The sequence below is a fragment of the Phaenicophaeus curvirostris genome, chromosome 1 (genome assembly GCF_032191515.1).
Source record: "Phaenicophaeus curvirostris isolate KB17595 chromosome 1, BPBGC_Pcur_1.0, whole genome shotgun sequence".
Taxonomy (NCBI): Eukaryota; Metazoa; Chordata; class Aves; order Cuculiformes; family Cuculidae; genus Phaenicophaeus; species Phaenicophaeus curvirostris.
Window position 1 is genome coordinate 53,465,985 of NC_091392.1, and position 24,000 is coordinate 53,489,984.

A 24,000-nucleotide genomic window follows, 5' to 3' on the forward strand; every position below is an offset into this window, starting at 1 on the left:
TATGTCTTTAGTGCCCCAGAAAGAAACAGAAGATATGGGAAGCTCTGAAACAATGCAGCTTTTCCTTGTGACCTCTTCTGCTGCACCAGACACTATTACTTATAAAACGCTCCACAACACAGGTTTGCAAACTGTTTGCTTTAAAATCATTCCTTTCTCCTGCTGTCAGTGAATTTAAGGATTCAGCCTCTGAAAGATGTTCAGCAGATGCAGCTCCTGTGAAGTTAGTGCTCTACATTTTACAGGAACCAGAGGTATCAGAGGGTAGCATCTTCCTTTTCTTGAATCTAGCCTTAGTAAAGTCAGGAAGCCTTGCATATTATGAGAGGATGGGTTACTTTCCCATTATTTTATTTTGAGCTTTTGGTGTTATGTTCTCTGTTTCTTCATATACCACTAAAATAACCTCAGCTGGAAGGTGAGAAAACAAGGGGTAAAAATATTTCTGCACAAATTCCTAATTTAGTATCTTATGTTAGTGGTGTGATCCTTACACTACTTCTGTATTTCTTGAATGAAATGTGAGATTTTTAACTAGCAATATCATATTCAGGGCTTCAAAACTCGTGAAAAGCCTGCTGCAAAGAAGTGAAAAATGAGAAACTAAAGATTTCAGGAAGACTAGAGATGTGATATTCTGTACACTGAAGTTTATCTTAGATCCCTGAGACAGCCCTTCAGAAATCTACTTCATCCTGAATAAAGATGACTTTTAAAAACTTTGAGTCTACCCTGACAGGAAGTGTGGATTTCCTGTATTTCTTAACATACAGCTTCATGGTTATTCTTAGGATAACTACTTGATGAAATGTACTCCTAAAAAAGACAAAGGCATAAGTATCTTGATTTGATCCTGGAGTCAGCAGGCTTTAACAGGCATGACAGAGCAGAAGGAAGCTTTTCTCCCGAGCACTGAAAATGAATAGATTCAGTTGCTTAATGGATCATCTGGGGTCCATTTTTGATGTCCTTGGAACTATGCTCTTTTCCCTCCTAAACAAGACAGATGATACTGAAAAAGCTGTTGGCCCAATGCAAAACACATCTTTCACTGACAAAATTTTACATTTGGCTCATTTTGCCTTTTTTTGAGAATGTAGAGTTTCATATATATTTCAGATGCCCCAGAGTTATGTTATACTTGAGTCCCAACAGGATTTTAGAATTGCAATGATCTCTTTCCAGACAGAAATGTAGCAGAATAGTATTTAAAGGCAAAGGTAATTTTAGCCTATTTGAAAAATACTGAATTTCACATCCTCTCAAATAAACAGAAAGAATCTTTCTTAAGCAATACACTTTATATTTAATTTAAACCATATTCGCAAAACAGCAGAAACTGATTTAATCTTTAAAGTAATTAAAAAAGTTACATAAAGAGAACAATGAAAATAATTACCTGATCTTTATAAAAACACTTGATGAATTTTAATGAAGTCATACCTCCTACCCACTCCTGTGAATTGCAGAAAAAAATTCCTAGTGATACTATCCATACCCCAGTTCCACTTGTCCTGCCTCTGGAGAGATAAATAACTAAAATTCAGTTGCTTATGGATTTTTAAAATTATATTTTTTCCTAATATACAAGATCTTAGGATATTAAAATCAGTTTATCAGGATGGTGCCTATAAAGACTTTAAAAGTCTCTCCTGAAATTGGTTTTGGCCCTTATTCTCCTCTTTTGATGCAAATGTCTCAAGAATCTAAGCTTCATTAGGCTTTTAGAACAAAGCAGTTAGAAATAATAATGTATTTTTTTAAACTAATTAGCTATTGGATAAACACCAATGAGGTTTTTATGTGCAGATAATTACATTACAGAAACTACTTAGTTTCCTACTGTACAGAGGTCCTTAATGGAGATGACTTTTTTAGGAGAGACTGTTGTACAGATTTCTCAGATGTCCTTCATAGCTTTATTCTGGTGATCAAGAAGTCACTGTCGACAGATTCTACTAGTTCTAGTTCCTATGAATAAAGTAGGTTTTGCATTGCATCACTTTTGAAATTACATTAGGAAATGTAACACAGCAGGACATATTATGACAAAGCTCTGATCATCTTCAGGCCCTCTTCTAGACCTGCTCCAACAGCTCCAAGTCTTTCCTGTGCTGAGGGCTCCAGAGCTGGACACAGTACTCTTAAGTGGGATCTCACCAGAGAGAGTCATGCATAGTAAAAGTGGTGCATACTAAAACAAAAGCAGCCTTTTCTCAGGCCCCAATAAAACTATATTTTTCTTTAGTTTTCCCACATAAAATGTCCAGGGATACAGATTAGTACACATATGGAAGCACTGAAATATAATTTATTTTTAAAACAACTACCTTAGTTTTTGCAATTCACTTAGGAATCTATGTAAAGGTTTTGCATGCATTAAATTATTTTTTCACATTTCATTCAGCCCACAGTGGGACAATCAGCTTTGGGTTTCAGCTATGATTCAGCCTTGATCACAGCACATTATTATGTCCACACAACCGTCATTTGCTTTTCTTTCTCCAGCTAGAGATGATTTGGTTGCTTGCAGCTTTCTTAATTAAATTCTGCTTATTTTGACTGGACTTAAGTTAAGAAGATTAAAGGATATGGTGAATATACAATTTACAACTGAAATAGAAAGTTATCTGGGAAGTAAAATAGAAGTGAAGCGTAAGATTAGAGTTTAGTCTTCTGCTTCTGCAGATGTAGCCTGCTCCAGAACAGGCCACATTTTCAGTGAAAAATTTATTGTTAACTGTAGCCACTCACCTTTCTATCTGCACAGCATGATGATCATTTTCAAGGAGTTTTATGTGCACCTAGGCAGGATAGAATATAGCATAGCTACCAAGAGAGTAGTTCTGCACTTCAGCAGCAGACTTTGAAAAGCAGCTTCTGTATACAACTTAGTTACACAATCAGCCCAACTTGATTTTACCAACAACTGACATTTTACAATCTCTAACTTTATCAGGTAGTTTAGATGGTGATGGAATAACATTAAAATAAATGTTCCATTCTGCAAATTGTACATTCTATAGACATCATGCCTTCTATACAAATAGAGTGAACACAAGGTTTCCAATCCCCTTCAAAAAACAGGAAGCCTAGAACATGGATATGTATTTTATTTGGCATATCTTGTGTATTTGCAGGAACAGAGGACAAAAGAGAACGTCACTAACAAGACACTGACCACAAGAATGTATGGGGTAGCAAGTGTTGATCCTCCCTGAAGCCGTGTGGAAAGATCACATGGAAACAATGAAGACTATGTCATTCTTCTTCCTGTTAAGTATTTATTATATAGATAGAAAACTTTATGTATGGGTCAGTGTGAATTCACATCTCTTTTTTTTAAAGAAATATTGAATCTGATTAAATGCTCAACTGAACTCATCGTATTTCCTATAGCAACTCAAGGATGGGTTGTCTTCACCTGTTCTCAGTCCTTTCTGTTCTCACTGTTATAGTGTATATAAACTTCTAAATATATATTCCAGAGAAAAACAGTTTGTTTGTTGGTCAGTTTATTCTTGTAGAATACATTTTCTACTACAGCTAGGAATAAGCAGAGTTGGACTTGGGTTGTAAAAATACTAGAAAATCAAGACACTAGTCTTGATAATCTGAAAGTAGCTGGAACTGCTCCAACTTTTATGCCTGGTGCTTACATCAGATTTTAAGAAAGTTGCTTTTGGCACTTCCTTTCCATGAATTTTTGTTGTTAAATAGATGAGAATTAAATTCATAGAATCATAGAATCATAGAATAACCAGGTTGGAAGAGACCCACCGAATCATCGAGTCCAACCATTCCTATCAAACACTAAACCGTGCCCCCCAGCACCTCGTCCACCCGTGCCTTAAACACCTCCAGGGAAGGGGACTCAACCACCTCCCTGGGCAGCCTGTTCCACTGTCCAATGACCCTTTCTGTGAAAATTTTTTTCCTAATGTCCAGCCTAAACCTTCTCTGGTGGAGCTTGAGGCCATTCTCTCTTGTCCTATCCCCTGTCACTTCGGAGAAGAGGCCATCACCCTCCTTTCTACAACCTCCTTTCAGGTAGTTGTAGAGAGCAATGAGGTCTCCCCTCAGCCTCCTCTTCTCCAGGCTAAACAACCCTAGCTCTCTCTGCTGTTCCTCATAAGGCCTGTTCTCCAGCCCCTTCACCAGCTTCGTTTGGATGAAGGAAATAATGCCTCTACTTGTCATGGAAAGTTGCTTGTTGGATTTTTTTTGGCTAGGAATAAAAGTTATTTGTTTGGGTCAAATGGAAAGATGTCACAGTTCACATTTTTGTTCAGTTATTCAATTTTTAAAAGGTAAAGATTTGTGAAGCCTTATTTCAAGTGCAGGTTCCACCTCTATTAAAACAAGAACACAGGCAGAATGACATGAACATTTTATATTTTAACCCTATTTATGTAAAATAAATGGTGACTTAGAGAATAAGATGGAATTAATATTTTAAAAAAAGTTTACCTTGGATCAGAGATCTCAGATAATCAACAGCCGTAAATCAATTGTCTAGTAGAACTATGGTAAAAAATCTACTGAGCTTGACTGTAAAGAACAGGATGGCCTTTTCAGTAGCAGATGCCAGTTTTTGCACTTCTGTCACTGCATCATTACCATGCTCTTATGACAACACCTGCTACAGTAGGAGATACTCAGAAGAACTAAACACAGCCGGCGTTAGGGGACAACTGTGGTCACTCTTTTTCTGTTTCTTTGCGTGTGTGTGTGTGTGTGTGTGCTGCTAGCTACTGGCTTCTGTCTGTGAAAAGACCCATTTGATTTCTGGGTTTACTGTGCTCTCTTTTTTTCTATCTCCCTTTGATTTTGAGTAATGAGACAGATGGAATTTTTTCATGAATCACTGGTGTGTTTGCCTTGACCTATACCCTCAGCACTCCACAGAAAGCTCTAGAAGTATTTGAAGACTTCAGGACACTAGATGTGTTACAAAACTATTTTAACTGAAAACTATTTATTTTAAATTGTTTGCATCTAGCTGTCCTAATGATGCCCTGCTATAAAGTAAATTTTAAAGCTGCAATTTCCACACCTTTTAAAGGATGTACAGGTGCAATTCCCATAGGTTTTAAATTCTTCCTGTGGATTTCACAATTTCAAAAATCTCTAATAAAGAAATCTGCAAATATGTAGAAATTGCAAAGCAAGCACACTTTGTGACATTTTTTTTTTAAAAAAAAACCAACACATGTCCTAAACTGCTGAGGCGCTTCTTGTTGCCTTCATCCTTAGTTACTTAAATTCCTTTAAAAATGTGTCTCCAAATATCTTAGGCAGCTTTTAAAATCAAGACTTAATTCTCCATTTTTTTCCATTTTAACATCATAATTCAATCTTTTAAGATACAGTATCATAGAATGGTTTGGATTGGAAGGGATCTTAAAGATCCTCTTGTTGCAACACCCCTGCCATGGGCAGGGACGTGTCCCACTAGACGAGGCTGATCAATGCCCCAACCAAACTGGTCTTGAATGTTTCCAGGGATGGGGCACTCACAACTTCCCTGGCCAATCTGTTCCAGAGCCTCTTCACCCTTATTGTGAAGGATTTCTTGCTAATGTCTAATCTAAATCTTTCCCTTTCCAATTTTAAGACATTCCCCTTCATCATATCACTACACACCCTTGTAAAAAGTCTCTCTCCATCTTTCTTGTAGCCCCCTTTCAGGTACTGGAAGGCTGTTGTACGGTCTCTGGAGCCTTCTCTTCTCTAGGCTGAACAACCCAAACTCTCTTAAGCTGTCCTCGTAGCAGACATGCTCCAGCCCTTAGATCATCTTCCTAGCCCTCCTCTGGACCCATTCCAACAGTTTCATATCCTTATGTTTGGGATGCCAGAACTGGACACAATACTCCAGGTGGGGTCTTGTATGAAAAATACAGAAGATAAATATGCAAATATGCATAAAACTATCCAAAATCTAACAGAAAAATAAACAAAATTATCCTTCTGAAATCCTTCAGAAACCCCGCTACCTATATTTCAGAGCAATCACAGTGATTCATAGCCTTTTTCTAATCACAACTTCTTATATTCGTATTACCAAAGTGGAGCTGTACTGCACTTTCAAACTTTATTTTGAAAATCTTTGCAATATCCTGAGATCTCATTAAAATGAATGTATTTGGAATAATAGATAGTATTTCCAATGTAATAGTAGAAATAATTTTTAATTTATTTATCTACAGCATATCTCAAATCAGATCTTGTCAGCTTTGAATATGGCTTTTAGGAATTCCTAAATCTGATAGAAAAAGAACTTGTACATGGAACAGGGGTCACATTATAGGCTATATATCACAGAACCCCAACGGATAAATATGTTTTGAAAGAGCTGCTCTACAAAATTAAGACATGGTGTGTTATGTTTACTTGAAGCATATGTTTGTGTTGTCTTCCAGCACTGGAAGAGAAGTTTGGGAGATTCAGATAACAGTTCTTTCTTCTCTTGTAATGCATGGTTGCACCATTTTTTGATGTCATGTTTCTTTCATGCCAGAGAATTTTGCTGCTTGCAACAATACATAAGAGAGGTTTTGTGGCTGCCTGCCACAAATTCTTTTACTTTATCATAATATTAGCATAGACAAAATTAATGTTCCTTTATTTCAAGTTCCAAACCAAACGGTCTTGTTATGGCAAGTATTTAAATAACAACAACAGCAAAAAGATAGATTACACTTCTGTTCTAATTCTTTGAAGAGAATTAAAACTTTATTTAGAAAAAGTCCATAAATTTTGACAACTGCCTGTAACTAGTTAATCCTACAATGTCACAAATCTTCATGTCATGGAAATGTGTCCTCTAAAAAACACTTCACTCCTGATTTTTTAAATTCTCTGGATGCTTTGGTCTACCTAATATAAGCTTGATTGTCTCTTGAAATGCAAGATATTCCATATCTATTTGGTAACAAAATTGGTATTGTTAGTCATGCAGTGAAACATTTAGCCACCTTTTTTCCTTTAGACGGTTACTTTGATGGGGGCAGGGAGGGAAAGTCCTGGGACCTCAATAGTGAAAGTTGCAGGAAATGAAGCACTGAAAATATTGGAATGGTTTTATCAAAAGTAGACTGTTCTTTGATATGAACAAAGAAAATTATGTCCATCAAATGCCTTTCAGTTCTAGAAAGCAAAATATTTAAGGAATCCTGAGATTTTTTTAAGGTGGGCACTGTCATGATCTGTTGACTGAAGATCTTATTTCCTTATGCATCCCTCATGTTTTTTTACAGGAGTTATCTTCCTATAACAGGGACAAGAGAAGGACACCTGTGGCTATCTTTGTTTCTTACCACTTACAGCCTGGTGTATTAATTGAAACCAAAATGGATGGTGCTTTGCTTTAGTATGCTGGGCTGTGAGTTACGTTGGTCAGAAAGCTGCTGAATACCTGATTATCAACTTACTTTATGAGCACTATCTCTGAGATCAGGATAAGTGTTAGATGATGGCAATAACACCTAAAACCACTATGATTAACACAGCTTGGCAAGATGCTCTGTAAGAATTACAAAGCTAATCAGTCTTAAAGTATAATTCTGCTTGTTCTTTTCTTCTGGTGTATCATTCATGACGATGCTACATTGTCTACTTTTATGAATCCTTAATACTTTTGATTTCTGTGGAAACTTGTTGCTCCTTTTTTCCAAACTCACTTTTATGTTTGTTTTTGTTTTACTTATGTCCTCTATTTATTATTCCTGAGATTGATCAATAATATTAAATGTCTACTTTAAGGTAGTTTCTAAGTTCCTATTTTAGACAAGGGGGAAATAATAGGCACCCTGAACAAGACATACCTGAGTCACAGAACGCCATCTAGATAGACATGACTATAGATGTATGGGTGACAAATGCCTTTGTGGGAGGCAGTGTAAATCTATGTCTGGTATCCAAGGTTATATCAAATGGCATTAGACAAATATATGAGGCAAAAGTTTTACATCCAGAATCCCGAGTTACGGGATATCAAGACAATTCTTCAGTTTTCTCATGAGTCTGTCTCAGTACCTTACATTAAGCATTCTCTTTATAAAAAAACAATAAAAAACCAAACTCACACACACAAAACCCAACCCTAACCGCACCCCATCCCCCAAAAAACCCACCAAACCTGCCACCCAACAACAGCAACAAACCAAAACAACTTAAACTTGCTTTATTTTGCATAATGGAGTTCAGGAGAAGTGAAGAGTCAGGTCTGAATTTTATCAGAGGGAAAAGGACAGAAATTAGGAATGCTATTTGTTGAACAAGTGCTCTAAATTGTAGGAATAGATGACAATGAAGTGATAAGAGAGCAGACAACCCTCTGTAATTTTCCATTTACACCTTGTAAAGATCCAGGTCCTGAAGATATTCTTCAAAATTGCTGGATAGAGTAGCAGTTTATCAGAGAATGTAAGCATTTGTCAGATAGAACCTCAGGCATGATTTCAGGATTCTTTTAGTAGAAAGACAGAGAGACAGACAGGCAGACACTTGCTTGTGTATCTAGCTGGGTTTTTTTTAGGCAAACATCACTTTACTTGCCTGTCTCTGAACATCTGTTGCCTGCCAGCTCCAGAAGTATTGTATTAAGGAAAATTCTGAGCCAGAATGAGAAATTCTCCCTTTTGATGTTTTTTAAATATGTATTTTCCAGTCCCTTTTATAATGTAGTGGGTTTAGTTACTGGTAGAAGCAAGGAATGAACTAAATCTCATTAGCACAGAGACTTGTTCTCTCTCAGCTGGCCTCGTGCAGACACAACAACTACACAGTAAACTAGAAATAGTTCTTCAAAATGCATTATTGAGATATTATAAAGTACTTCAGGGTGGTTTTATGCATTATGATAGTGCATATAAATTTCTGTATCTAAATGGATAGGAGTTAGAAAATGAATAAATTTTCAAAATGCAATAGCAACCAACGCCAACTCTGTGTCTTGACATGGCTCTATTTTTTTTTTCTGTTACCTGACAACCCACCTTTTCCTTCCTAACCAGGAATTCAGTCATTTGGCTAGGTTTTTTTACATGCCAGGGAACAGCACCAGAAGAAATTGCTGTGATTGTGCTTGCTGATCTATGGCCATCTCCTGATCCTAGATCATCTGCACAGTTCATGTGCAGAATATTTTTTCATCTTCTGTAGGGCAAGTAAAAATACACAAGTGGCCTGACAGTAAAACACAATGTCCTCTGATTGTATTATAATGAGAGAGCAATCTTTTTTAAGTGTTCTGTATGTTTACTCATTACAAATGTACTACACAATGAGTGAACTGTTATACTAGCACCTTAAAAATATTGACTGCTCAGTTTAAATTAATATTGTGTATATGTATAGCTATGTATGTGTATGCATGCAGAACACATGTAAAGCAATGCATGTGGAACACATGTAAAGCGTATGACCTAAAGTATCCTAATTTGATGTTGAATACATACATGTTGAAAAGGCCATGAATACATGTTGAAGAGGTCATCTCTCAGTATTTCGTGACAGAGCTGACTGTTTTTTGTTCAGAGAGTGAAGGAGTGAAAAGGATTCTCTAGATATTTGTCCACTTTTCTGCTTGAATGGTAATTTCTGTGTTGCTGGGTTTTCACTACATTGTATTTTGTATTTTTTTTTAAATTATTTTTAGATGAATGAACTTTCACATCTGTAAACCTTCATATGGAAACTACTTCCTTTGGATACTCAATTTTGCTAATGGAGCAAGAAACAGCTTTAACATTATTCTAGGATTTATCCTTTGCTATTTTTTTATGTGATTTTTATTGACTGCTCAGTTTCACTTTTTGTAAATGCACTCTCAGGCTACTAAGCCTATAAATTATGTACATAAAAATAAGATCTTCATTTGAATTATGTATTTTACCAGGAAGTAAGGGCAGGGGTGGAAGCCTATTTATTTATAAAGCAAAAAAGTCTTTAGTTATCTTAGTGTTTGAGTTTTCAGTGAAAAGCAACTGCTTTGATGCATAAAGATAGACGTAATTTTAAATTCTCTGTCATACAAGGATGTTAATAATCATGCCTGGTTTCTGAAGCGAAACCATGTTACTGTTAAACTCGATTGATATTTTGTCTCATCTCTAAAATCATCTCTTATGCCTTGGACTAGCTTTCAGGTACTCATAAAAGAATACAATTAGCTTCAGGACAGCAGGACAACTTCTTTGTCAAAAACAACTGAAACTGGAGAGTACTGCCTTTGACTTTTTCAAATGACCCAGACTATATTGAAGCTACTGGCAAAAGTGGTGAGTTGCTAAATACCTTCTCATTGAACATTGAACATGGTATTTAGAATGTTCAGGACCTGTTTTGCTCATCCTTTTATGGGTATCTAGCCAAACTAGGGAGTATAGTCACTTTACCAGCCCAGAACAGCAACGTGCAGTCATGTTGTCTGGGAGTGAGAGTCATAAACATGACTAAGGGGAAACAAGTTCATTCAAAAGACTACCTTGGACTTTCAACTTCAAGTATTCCTTACTTTGTCAACTTCTTTCAGTATCTCATAGTTGTAAGTATAAACAGACATCAAAGGAGGTGATTATCCTGCTGTATTCAACACTGGCGTGGCTTTGCCTTGAGTACTGTGTGCAGTTCCAGGCCCCACAATTTAAGAAGGATGAGAAGGCTTTGAATGCATCCAGAGGAGAGCAACAATGCTGGTGAAAAGCCTGGAAGGCATCTTCCTCTGAGGAATGTCTAAGGACTTTGTGTTTGTCTAGTTTGGAGAAAAGGAGGATAAGGGATGAACTTATTGTTCAGCACAACTTCCTGAGGAGGGGAAGTGGACACCTCTACTTCCTGGTCCCTTCTCCCTGCTATCCAGGAATAGGACACATGGGAAAGGTTCACAGCTGCACCGGGGGAGGTTTAGACTGGGCATTAGGAAACAGGTTAGTCAAACACTTCCTAGAGATGTGGTGGATGCCCCAAGTCTGTCAGTGTTTAAGAGGTCATAGTAGGTCCCTTCCAACCAAAATATTCTATTCTATTCTATTCTATTCTATTCTATTCTATTCTATTCTATTCTATTCTATTCTATTCTATTCTATTCTATTCTATTCTATTCTATTCTCTGGGATTGTGGCATACTTTTTCCTTTCTGTTTATTTATTAGTGTTCCTTGCCAAACATAAATGTAGACACTGCAGACAATGGGAAAATGAGGTTAGTTTAAACTTGCTACAAAATCATGTCCTCCACAAGCTCCAACTCTCCAATTGAAATTATGGATACAAAATTCAGAAGCCATCTCCACTCGACTTTTTACAGACTTGATTGCACTACTCTGGGTTTTCCTAATTTTTTTTTTCCTCCTGTTCAATGCAAAAAGATTGATTTAGTTCAAATTAAAATAAAGATATTTGAGGATTTGTGTGGAAGATGTAGGAAAGATAATGTTTGTTAAAGGGATATTGCTTTAAAATATCCACTCTGTGGCTGTCAGTAAGAGATGTGCAAACTGTCTTTTTTCATTTCACAGGGTCTGTGGTATATTCCATCTTACAATAAGCTTGTTTCAAGAATCTTATATTGGAGTCAACCAAAATCAGGAATTCCAAAGCTGGGAATCAGTTCTATATTAGATCCCTTAATTTAGATACCTACATGTGTTGTATCTCCACATATGTTTCTAGCATTATTTAGGAAGCCCTAAAGTATTTATGTGCATGGAGCTGCTAGGCAGGACATAGTGTCCATGAGAAATATATGTTCTTTGGAAGAAACATCATCTCAGATTTCAGTATGTTGTAGGCAGCTGACGAAATCATCCTTCAGTACCAGTAACAACTTTAAAAGCTATACATCTGAGCAGCTATGAAGTTTCTGTTCTTCTGTGAGTAGGATATATCTTCACTTCATTGCCTGTACTTATTAGATTTCCATTGTCTCTACCAGGCCTTTGGACACGCAAGTACCTCCTAGAAGATGCCCTCCCAAAGACACGTATTTTTGAGTGTCTTGATCAAGAATTGTAGTTCACTAGATGGTTCAGCTTTCTTAAATGGTGCTTAGTCTTATTTGATGTCCTGCAGTGATACCCTGCTTAAGAGTGGGAGCATCTTAATTCTTGATTAATATTTTCCAGTTCCATTTACAAGATCTCAGAGACACAGGAACAGCTTAGATAGGATAGGATTAAGTTTATTGAATCTTAATCCAGGTATCTACAGTCTCAACAACTGATGAAAATTTTTGCTGCAGAAGGAATCTACTGAATCTGACACCAAAAGAATGCTGTTTCTTCGGCTTTCATGAAAAAATTGTACCACAGTTCTTCACTACTTCTTGTGGATCTTTCAACTTCTCAGCAGCAGCAGAACAAATAAAAACCTTACACAGACTTGTTTGTGCGTCTTGGTGTTCACTAACTGGTAGGCTGTGAATTTGTAGTTTATTTTTATATTTCAGGAGATTTTCAGGTGGTTTACAGAGATGTTTAACTTCCAAGATCAAACAACAACAGATGTATCATCCTGGAATAAATCAGACTGAAGTGATGCAGAACGACAGTAAAATTTTTGGCAAACCGAGTTTTGTTTTACTGTTAGCAATGTAAAGTTCTCACAAGTGAGATTTTTGCAGGTTAGAGCTTCTGTGCAAACTTTTTCCACAATGCCATCAAAACTGTCTCAGTAAGAAAAAGAAAAAAGCCAATCAGTTATGGAGGAAAAAGGACATGAGAGACAATGTTTTCAGAATGAGTATGTTTCTTTTCTTTATCTCTTTTTTTGGGGGGTGGGCGGGTGGGGGGTGTTAACAGATTTAAATTTAATATATTATTAATTTACTCCCAGATTCAAAACCTTCCTGGATTTTCCGTTGTTCTCCTGTACATGCCAGCCTGTGAATTTCCAAGTAGAGAATTGGAAAGAAGTGACGGACCGCATAGAGAGTCTGCATGAATTACCCGATGTGTGGGCAGACAAGGAGACGACAGCAGGTTAGAGCCAACAATTTTAAGAGTACCTTATGGGCTTAATTACTGAAGTTCAAAAAGTCTTCAAAAGCCAATTAGAACAGCTATTTGTAATAGCTAAAGCAATTAATATGGAAATATAGCAAGAATGAGCCTTTTAGTTTGAGAACCCCAAGGAATTCTTTGTTACAGGTCTTTCAAATCACTTTCAGAATTTGGAAAGAAAATTGAACAGGGATTTCCTGCTGTTATGTAAGATAAACAGAACATTTTTCTGCGTGGGCAAGACACTGTATTTGCAACACTGCAAAATGAAATCTCATATCTGAATGAAACAAAAAAGTTCCTGGAAATGTATAACTGAAGACTACTAACATTAGTCATTAGTTAATAGCACATTTGAGAATCGTTTACACTGGGAGATGATTATTGTCTTTTAATAACCTTATTAAGGCAATATCAGGAAGATAAGAGCTCCTAAAATGTGGCAAAATATAACAGAAAATTTATTTCCATCTATTTGAAAAACAGATTTAGTAGAGTTAATGATGTAAGCATGAGATTTTCTGCATCTAAGCAGTAATACAAAGTGTTTATTATTTGTCCACAGCAAGACCATTTCTAAAAAAAGTTCTGATAAAGAATCTCATTATTTTCTTTGTAACATCAAATGTATTCCAGACTTGATATCTGTTACACTGTTGGGTACTGTGGCAGCAGAAGTAGAACACTATTAACAGAAATGCATGTAAGTTAATTTCAGAAAAGGGCAGAGGTCTCTCCGTACCTATTTCCATCTTTCTTTTTAGATTAAAGTTAAATACATTCTTCGAAAAAGTCTGTGCAAAACCCTACAGGGCTCTAATGCAAAATTTTACATAAAGCATATCATAGTATGTATTTTTTTACATGCCTCTTTCAGTGAAAAAAAAAGTATCACCCTCCATCTAATCTATGGAAACAAAGGCAAATTGTAACTTTCACTATGGTCAGCTAGTATTTTCCCGTATGGTCTTTAGGTTTCATCATTTGCTGAGGTCCACATAAAATTGCAATGGCACATGTGTATATCCAGAGGAACACTTAGAAGAAAACACCAGAAGGGATTAAAAACTTCATCCTTCTCAACAAAATCTAAGATATTATCCACAGTTCATTGCATTCAGGGCATACTTTAGATTTCTGTTAATTAAAGTGTGTTTGGGCAATGTCCTTGTTTTACCCCACTTAGTACAATAACTTGGGATAAAAATGGTCCACATCATAGTAACATTTTTCTGTACTTGTCTTGTTACTTCTTGGAAAATCCCCTCTTTTAAGGTTTCAATGTGTTCCTATGTTCCTAGTCATGTAGATGTATTTCATAATTTAGATATTTGTCCTGTAGGAAAAGTATTCTACTTTTCAATGACTGTAAGAATGAGTCAGTGAGTAGCACCAAAACAGAACTGTTATATCAGGAAAGATTACCTCTTTTTAGCACTGAAAAGCATATACAAAATATGCTTGTAAAATAAGTACTAACTGGTTTTCTATATATAAAAATATGTATTTTTTTTCATGTTTGAGAACTCAGAAATAAAATTTGAATCTGAAAACAACTTTATTAGAAATCCTCACTGCACTCCACTATTTTCTCACCCTGTGCTAAGCACAGGGATTGGAAGTTCCAGTGTAAATCACATTCTTCTAGGGATACTGTTTTCATGGGAGATGTGCATTTGAATGACCTAATCCTGAAGAAGGAAACCCACTGCAAAATACCTAGCTGTTGAATTGGTAGGTAAAAGCAAAGAGTATTGTATTTCATTTGGAAGTTTCCTGTGAAGAGAAAGAACAGTCTCCCTGTTTGGTTTTTGAAAGAAAAAAGTTAGAAGCTTAACTAAAAAGGATTCTGTAGCTTCTGTGTTAAATAGAGGGAAGTTTTAAATTAGGTACAGATGTCTTTCTTATTCCTCTCAGCGTTTTTTTATTAGTTTACTTGTGATGTTTACCCAGTATACTAACATTAATGTATTCCATCCATTTTGAATGCTTAACTCTTTTTTTATCTGAATGCTTGACTCTGTTTACTACACAGCTAAGTTAGTTTTCTTCTCCTCAAGATTATTAATTCTTCCAGCTGCTCATGTTGCATTGTCAATCTATTTTCAATATGGATCCCACGTTTACTTCTCTAATATTGATGGGAACAGGAATAAGATCTCAGAATGTTAAAAAAATACAGTGATTTCAGACAGTGAAATAAGATCTTTCCACAGCTTTTGTATGCTCTCTCTGTACTAGCATTCAATGGTCCTACATATCTGCTTTAAATATAAACCAGACAGTGAACTGACTCAGATTAAAAATAAATTTTGAAAAAGTGGTATCTTTTAGTAGGATTGTTCTTTTTGAACTCAAGCTCCTAGAACTTCTACAGTGGTGTGAAATTGGTGGCAAACTGCAGACCAGAGTGAGATTGGAGAGCCAAGGGGAAGAAAAGAGGTGAGAATTTTTCACCTGGCTTTACAGCCAAAGTTAATATTTGACAGAACTTTGATGTCAATCTCTTTTTCTCTACAATAGGTGGTTTCTATAAAAAAAAAACCAACAAAAATATGTAAGTTTACCTATGATCCTTTCCTTTCAGTGGCAATGATTTAACAGGTATAGAATCATAGAATCATAGAATAACCAGGTTGGAAGAGACCCACCGGATCATCGAGTCCAACAATTCCTATCAAACACTAAACCATGCTCCTTAGCGCCTCATCCACCCATGCCTTAAACACCTCCAGGGAAGGGGACTCAACCACCTCCCTGGGCAGCCTGTTCCAGTGCCCAATGACCCTTTCTGTGAATAACTTTTTCCTAATGTCCAGCCTAAATCTCCCCTGGCGGAGCTTGAGGCCATTCCCTCTTGTCCTGTCCCCTGTCACTTGGGAGAAGAGGCCAGCACCCTCCTCTCTACAACCTCCTTTCAGGCAGTTATAGAGATCAATGAGGTCTCCCGTCAGCCTCCTCTTCTCTCCTGCTTGTGCTGTGACATAACAAGTCCAACACCTATTAAGACGAACTGGTACTTCATTTATAAACACTTCAGATGTTGATTGAAGCCCCTTTTTTCAGCCCTAAGGGTTTACTTGATTCAACTGGTAACATGTGGAAATAAAAGATTGAGCTGTTGTGGAAATTTGGGTTTATACTTCCATTGCCTTTCTAAACATGAAATCTTGTCATTCTGGGTAAAGTCCAGGAGATAGTCAGGTAGCTTGCAGCTATGAAACATATATATTTTTTTAATTACGTAACTCTAAAAATCTTGTCACGGTGTTCTAAATTATTGCAGAAAGTAATTGGCTGAAATCATTGCATGCAAATAATGATTAAATATGACAAATAAGCTAGCAATTTTTTTTAAATTCTGTGTATTTTTAAATATTTATGTCTATAAGAGCATGTTACAAAATATAAACAGAATGCATGTCCAATTTATATAGATTTCATGTGGGCATTTTGAGGGGGAAAATTCTGTCTGCAGTTTAAGGGAAATACTGCATTGTAGTCCTATATTATACTGTTCTCAGTATAAGAACATCTGGACTATCTCATATCCTATCAATATACAATCTATTTGACCTATTTTTGGCTTAATATTATTTTCTGCCACTTCTGGTCTTGGTTATGCTGAGAGTATACTATCAGAATATGGTAAAATCTTACAACAGAAGTTGTACCTGGGATATGAAGAAATCTCAGTAGCTGGTATTGTAACATAATTTTATGTTTATAAATTTTATTTAAGTCTAATGTTTCTAGATGACAGTAGCCAGAATATACCAGACAAACTTTAGCAAAGGAATGGAAATAGCTTAAGCTGATGGTTTTCCAGAACGTCACATTATAGATTTTCATAGAATCATAGAATAACCAGGTTGGAAGAGACCCACCGGATCATCGAGTCCAACCATTCCTGCCATATTTCTTCATCTACATTTCCAAATTAACCTTGTCTCCTTTGAATTATCTCTAATATTCTGTCTGAAGGTTGTGATCTTCACTGATGAGGTGGTGGAGCAGCTTAGTCATAATGCCTCCAGGGAGAAAATACACCCAAAAAGTCTCTTTGGAAACACACTCATATTTTCACATTTTAAAACCAATGCAAATCTCTTCTTTTCCCGGCACACCTCACAATTGCATTCTGATAAAAGAAGTTTCCACCTGTACTTATAATGAAATAGGAAAATGAAAGCTTAGCCAAGATGCCAGACGATACATACAGCAAAGGGATAAGCCAATTGCTATACAACTCATTACACCTAGTTTACAGTGATTTCCTGTTTTTATATTAAATAAAAAATTCCTTGTATCATGAATAGTCTTAGAACAGTGAATACATTTATCCTGCACAACACTACCTGTGGGAAAATACAATAATAAAATGTGGTAGGATTCAGCAAAGAAGATAATTTCTTCACTATCTATTAATATTTTCTGTAAAATAATCCCCTTTATAACAAATGAGTTCATGTTATGTGAGTTTTTTTGAATTTTGAAAAATTAGTTTTCTGTTATTCTAATAGCTTTATAAGGGAGATGGAAAAACTAGAGACAAGTGGGATTTTTACCTGTATTGAGATCATTCACACATGACAGAACACTTTTTCTGGTAAAGGGTATCTTTCCTACAGATTAAAAATGTGTTTCATTATTGCTTTATGGAATTGAAGAAAACAATAACGGTAGATATAAAAATAAAATTATCAAACATGAACAAAAGCTCTAGTAAGGTATTCTGCAGTCTCCAAGCCATGGAAGAAATCTATATGAACTGTGATGAAGTCATTCATCAAAACAATAAGCTCCCAGCCCCCAATCTTTAAATTAGAATGAAAGTAATCAAAACCCAAAACAAGGCATGGGGACTAGAGGGTTGTTTCATTTTATACTCTTTATATACTTAGTGACCACTAGTTCATATTTTGAAATAAATCAATTTTAGTCTTTCAGGGGGCATTTAAATATATTTAGAGTAATATGAAATGGGGAGATGGATTATTCTCTCATCCTCATGAGCAACCAGCTTAAACCCTAGAGCCTGAAATGTGATTACTCACATCATTGTCTAAGATTGCATAGCAACAGATTTTAATAGTGGTTGTAAAGCTATCCCGTCATTTGTTAATTCTAGCCACCGAGATGACCTCCTGTGGAAAGTTTTCCCCGTATGTTGATTACTCTCTAGGCTGGAAAAGATCTCTTTTTATTCATATTAATTTTACAGGTGTTTAATTTTGTCACATTCCCTTCTTTCCTACGATGCACTCAAATTTCCTCCTATTAAAGTTAATGGAAGCTTTGCCTTTGACAGTACCATTTGCAGGGATTATATATTTATTTCCAGATGCTTATTCTGAAATCTGCCTAGTAAAAAGGAGGTTCATTTTTTTTAACTTGATTCACAGACTATTGAAATGACTGATTTCAGTGGGGGCTGGCTTATACCATTTTTTAGGGAATATTCAAGAAAATTCACATAAGCACACTTATATATCCTTTTGCCATCTCAGCTAAGAAGAAATACTGGGTAATTATGAATTTAAAGCTGACTGAAGAACAGCAGCTTTAAGATTCAAATACTTGGATAGAGTATCAGATATTTCTCGTTTTCTGAAAATGGTGAAACACAAAGAAAAGAGGGAAAGGTTATTGAAGCAGTTAATGGATGTGAACAAGACAAAAATTTCAAAGATGGTTTTGAGGCCATCAGATGTCCGAGTCCTCTGTTTTACAGGAAAAAATTGTAATATTTTATCTTGCTTAGAATGTTCAATATCTTCCACCATGTGAAGTCTGGTTTTGCCCCCAGTTGAAGAAAAATAAATAGCCAGATCCTGTTACTTACCAAACTAAAACCAAGCTGAGCATGACTGAGTGGTTCCACAGTGTACTCAGAGTGATATGACAAAACACAGTTAAATCATTCAGGATTTTTTTTTTTTTCTCTTAATGAATGACATCTATTTCGGGGACACAGGGAATAAAATTAGTAGTTTTTAGTTAGAAAAGGCTGACATGAGCTAGTAGAACCAAAATATAGACTTGAGAATGAGAATTTCTGCTGAATTTAGTAGGGTCCTGCCAGTGTAAAGAAAGTACAATTTACAAAATAAAGCTTCAGTGTTGCTGCTGATTTTAATATTATTTCTCATGGAGGACATTTTCAGAATTAATGTTGAAGCAAGAGCTCGATTCCTACCAGTTCAATCACTGTCTAAAAGTGACTGATCAGTGCATACTCTTAATCTGTGGCAATCAAACTACAATGTGATTCAATTTAACTCTCTTTCCCTAAAGAAAACTAATATTCATTACCTTGAAACTGCTGACTGCTAAGCTGTAAAGTCCTAGTAACCTTTTTACACCTTTGAAATGTAATTTTAAAAAATGATCTAGATGATAAGAAAAGTGTAGAACCAAAGGGAGCAATCATTTTCTTTATCTCTTCCTGTCTCTTACTTATTCTTTTTCTTAGTTATCCATCCTATTTAGATATAGTTACATCTGGACTGATCATTGGTTGCCTGGTGCAGTTAATGTCAGGCTCTTCAGCCCTTGGTGAAGGTGGCTCTGTGGTTGTTCATTGGATTGCAAGTCAGCTCCTCTGAGCAAAAAGTGTTCCACCTCAGCATGGGATTGGGACATATGCTCAGACCAAGGAACTCAAAATCAAGAAGCTTATTGGATATCTCAGCTTGCTTAGGAAGTCTTTAAGTGTCTAGACATAAGTTAATGATAGCGATAATATCATGAGTTGCTATTACCTATACAGATTTGAAATATTTTGTCTGGTATTTAAATGGCAGCATTTTATTATGAGAAATAGCTTGACTAGCTTTAATGCTAAGGTTACTTTGGTGATAAAACCTTGATCTTTTAAAGATTTTATTTTTCAGAACAGGATTCAAATTATGAAAGCACATGGTAGCTGTTGCTTGGTTATTTGATGAGCTGGCCTTTTGTGAGGTGCTAAAAATGTGGATTGCTTGTCCTGAGTGATTTTAAAAACTAAACTCATGCCCATGAAATCATTTATGAAAGTGATATTTACCTCCCATGGTACAAACTATTGGTGCAGTTTAGTGCACAAATAAACTTTCCTGAACTATTTTTCAGCCAGACTAAGGAGACTAGGGAATCCTCTTAGACCTATTGTCATGAAGGCTGGTTGTTTTCACCCAACACTCCAGCATTCTGTGGGCTTAATCCAAGTCCTCTGTAGTCACTGGGTATTTTTTAATACCTTAGATGTATCTAAACAGATCTATTCCATAAACGTCTCAGTATATAAAAAGTACGTGACAGGACTGTATCACAATGGTGTCACTATTCTCAAGCTGTAGCTTGAAGACGATACCTACAAAAACATACGGGCCAAGTTGCAAGCCTCTGTTTATTTCATAAAATAAATCAATGTAAAAATAATTATATTTTAAGTAAACCTACCTCCAGGCAAGAAATAATCTCCATTTTTTAACCAATGAAACTGCACTCAATTATTTTAATAAATAAACAACATGACTTACACAAAACGTTTTTAAAAGTAATATTTCAGATTATATAAATTGTCCTAAATTTGTAAGTTTCAACAGAGCTCTAGCAATTTACATTGCCTGGTGATGATCCTTCAGATCACCTAAAGTTCAATAAATTCCTTTTCTACGAGGTTAAAAGTACATTCCTGGTAAATACATAAGACAATTTTGAGCTTAAAGAGGGCTAAAGAAATGAAATTAAGACTTCTAATTGTTCTGGAAAACTTATGATTTGAAGTTAACTATTCATTGTCAAAAATGCTTTTCTTTCGTAAAAGTTATTGTTCAGGAATTAGCATGCCAAAGCTGACTAGGATTCTTGATGAAACCTCTGATATTTGACAGCTCTTTGCATCCTGATTCTGGTAAAGAGTCTTTCTAAATAGATTTCTAATCCTTGACTTAAAAAAGCAAGCAGCATGAGAGAAAACATGACAAACATGCTTTCTTTTTTATTTCAATATAGTCTTACTAATTTTTTTATCCGGGTCACACGTGCCCTTTTTCTTTCTGTATACACTATGCATTTAATAAAACGATATTAGTAAACTATGTTCTTCACCTTTTTTTTAAGGGGAGAAATAAGTTATACTCTTTCACATACTGCCCTGAAAAACAAGTAGATAGATAGCTCAGTACTTCAGTCCTAGAGGCTCTAATGGAGTCTACTTTTATCAGCAGAAGTTCTCATCCATCTTCTGTAACCTTTAGTTATGGTTAATGTTCCAAGTGCCAAACTAAAAGCAAACAAGTTGACTTACCATTTAGGTGCTGAAGCTTGAAAATTTTCCTCTATAAGAATCATATTCTAGAAAATCATATTGCAAGACTACACCAGCAAGCCCAAACAGACAAAATTGAATGTGTAGTGATCTAATGGCATTGGCTCACTGATGGACCAGTTAGTTTTACCTGCTTTCTATTCTGATAAGAGCATTCAGAATTTGTTTCTCACAAAACGCAGTGAATCTGAATCACCCCAAAGTATCTTAGCTTTATTTTTTCAAGAAACACTTAAAAGAAGGCAGTGATCAAAATAAAGAAGGTGCTCAATTATATTTCTCTCTTATTCTGTTTAATACTTTATTTAAATTCATTTATGTATGTATTTATATATTCATATTATTTGATCTTCAATATACACACAGTAGATTATGGAGTATTTCAGGAAGAACTTCATATGCTTTCCATATTTTAATTTAAGTTGTCCATCTAGCTCTACAGAAAATTATGATGATAATACTAGATAGTTTTAAATTATTAAATGTAAAATAAAAGGATTGGGAAAATTCAGTAAAGTTGTTCTTAAAAATTATTATCTATATTCTTACTTTCCAAAAGCTGTTCATTTTTCTTTCTCATTATTGACAAACTGTCATAACTTGACACAATAGCACCAGGGAATATTCTGTTGAAAATGAATAGTGATTCATGCTCAGAAGTCATACTTGCTCAAAGACCATAGTATTAGTTTTAGCAAGCCCACATTCAAAATTCAGCACCAACAATATTTTCCAGTGCATTTGACTGAACCCTTTATGTTTCGACACACTATTTTTTAAACCAAGATCTGCATGAATATGAAAGTTTCAAAGCCATGTTTCAGGCTTTACTTACCTATTGCAAAGGCTTAAAACCCCTGTGCGCTGATTGAACAAACTGTTTTTAGTATTCTAATGATTTCTCAGAGTAAATAAATAAAGCTGAGTCTATAAACCTCCTGAGCTTTGGAGGCACACTTTATACATTCATAACCTTATGACTCCACAGCTCAATAAAACTTGAATATACGGTATTCTGGTACACATATTATTCACAGTAGCCTGAGCAGTGCAAAAATTGAGATTAGTAAGTGGGCAAGTACATTCATAAACATTGAAGTGCAATTTGACTCCTAAAAATCCGTGTAAGTAGCTTCACGGGGCTCCACACTTGGTGTGTCTCAATGGTTTGCAGATTTTTATGAAGTTGGCATAGACGGTACAGAAAGTGAAGTTCTGCTACATTTAGTTTCGTTTTACTTTGATTACTTCTAGTATGTTGCATAACAATATGATATACACTCAAATCTTTGGTAACAGATTCGTAATATATATTAATTTTAATTTACAAGCAGAAGACAACAGACTGATAAGGGTTATGGTTACAAGTTTAATAAGAAAAAGTGAAAAAAAAAATTGAAAATATTGCTTCTTGCATCAAAATGCTACCCCCAGAAAAGTGAAAATCTGCAAAGAGCTAAGTCACTGTCCAAACATTAATAGAATGAAAGCTGCTGAATTCTTTGCAGTATTTAATGGAAAACACCAAGGACACAGAAAGATAAGTTTTACAGTGTTTTGTTATGGTGTTAGGAAGATTATCAGTCCATTGTCCATCAGTCCAAGTCCATCTTGAGAACATGCTTTATCATTTTCAGAGAAAAAAACTCACATCTTGGAATAATAAAGCTAACCTAGGCTATAAACTGATTTATTAACCAAATTATCATAACGTGATAAATTCTATCCTTGTAATTATTTATGCCGTACTGACATAAGCAAACAAGATTTAACCTTTTTTATTCCAGTTGGAGATGGACAAATCCTTCTTACTTCATTTCATATCAGGGAAAGGAATTTGTTTTCCAGTACAAGAGGTTTCAAAATCAGTGTCAGAACGAGACAGGTCAGAGCATATGAAGTACCTTACAGTATTCAGTCAACCTATCTAGAGAAGATGCAAATTCTCTATGAATCTGATGCTGTTGATATCAATGAAAAATCATATATTGATAATATATCTATAGATCTGAAGAAAGGAAAATTATAGGCAATCTCCAGACAGCAAGCTTTGGCCCAAACGACACCCTTCCAAAGCTGACAATTCAAACACATTTTGGGAGGAACAACTCTGGCAAAAGCGCATCTGGAAAGTAAGTTGGCAGAAAAGCACCTAAGGAACATGGTGGACATCAAGTTGGGCATGAACCAGCAATGTGTCCTTGCAGCAAAAAGGGCTAACAGTGTCCCAAGATGCATTAGACAAAGTATTGGCAGCACGTCAAAGGAGGGGATCCTTCCCTCTATTCAGCGCTTGTAAGGCCATACCTGAAGCACTGTGTCCAGTTCTGACCTCCTCTGTACAAGAGGGATACAGAGCTACCACACAGAGTCCAGTGAAGGGTCACAAAAATGACTGAGGCTCTGAAGCATCTCTTTCCTGAAGAAAGACCGAGGGGTGGGAGTGTTTAATTTAGAGAAGAGAAGGCTCAGGGGGGATATTATTAATGGTGTATAAATACCTGATGGAGGGCACAAAGAAGATGGAGCCAGGCTCTTTGCAGTGGTGTCCAGTGACAGACAAGAAGCAGTGAGCACAAACTGAAACACAGAGTTCCTTCTGAAGTTTAGCAAACACTTTTTTTAATGTGAGGATGATTGAGCAATGGCACAGGCTGCCCAGAGTGGTTGGGGAGGC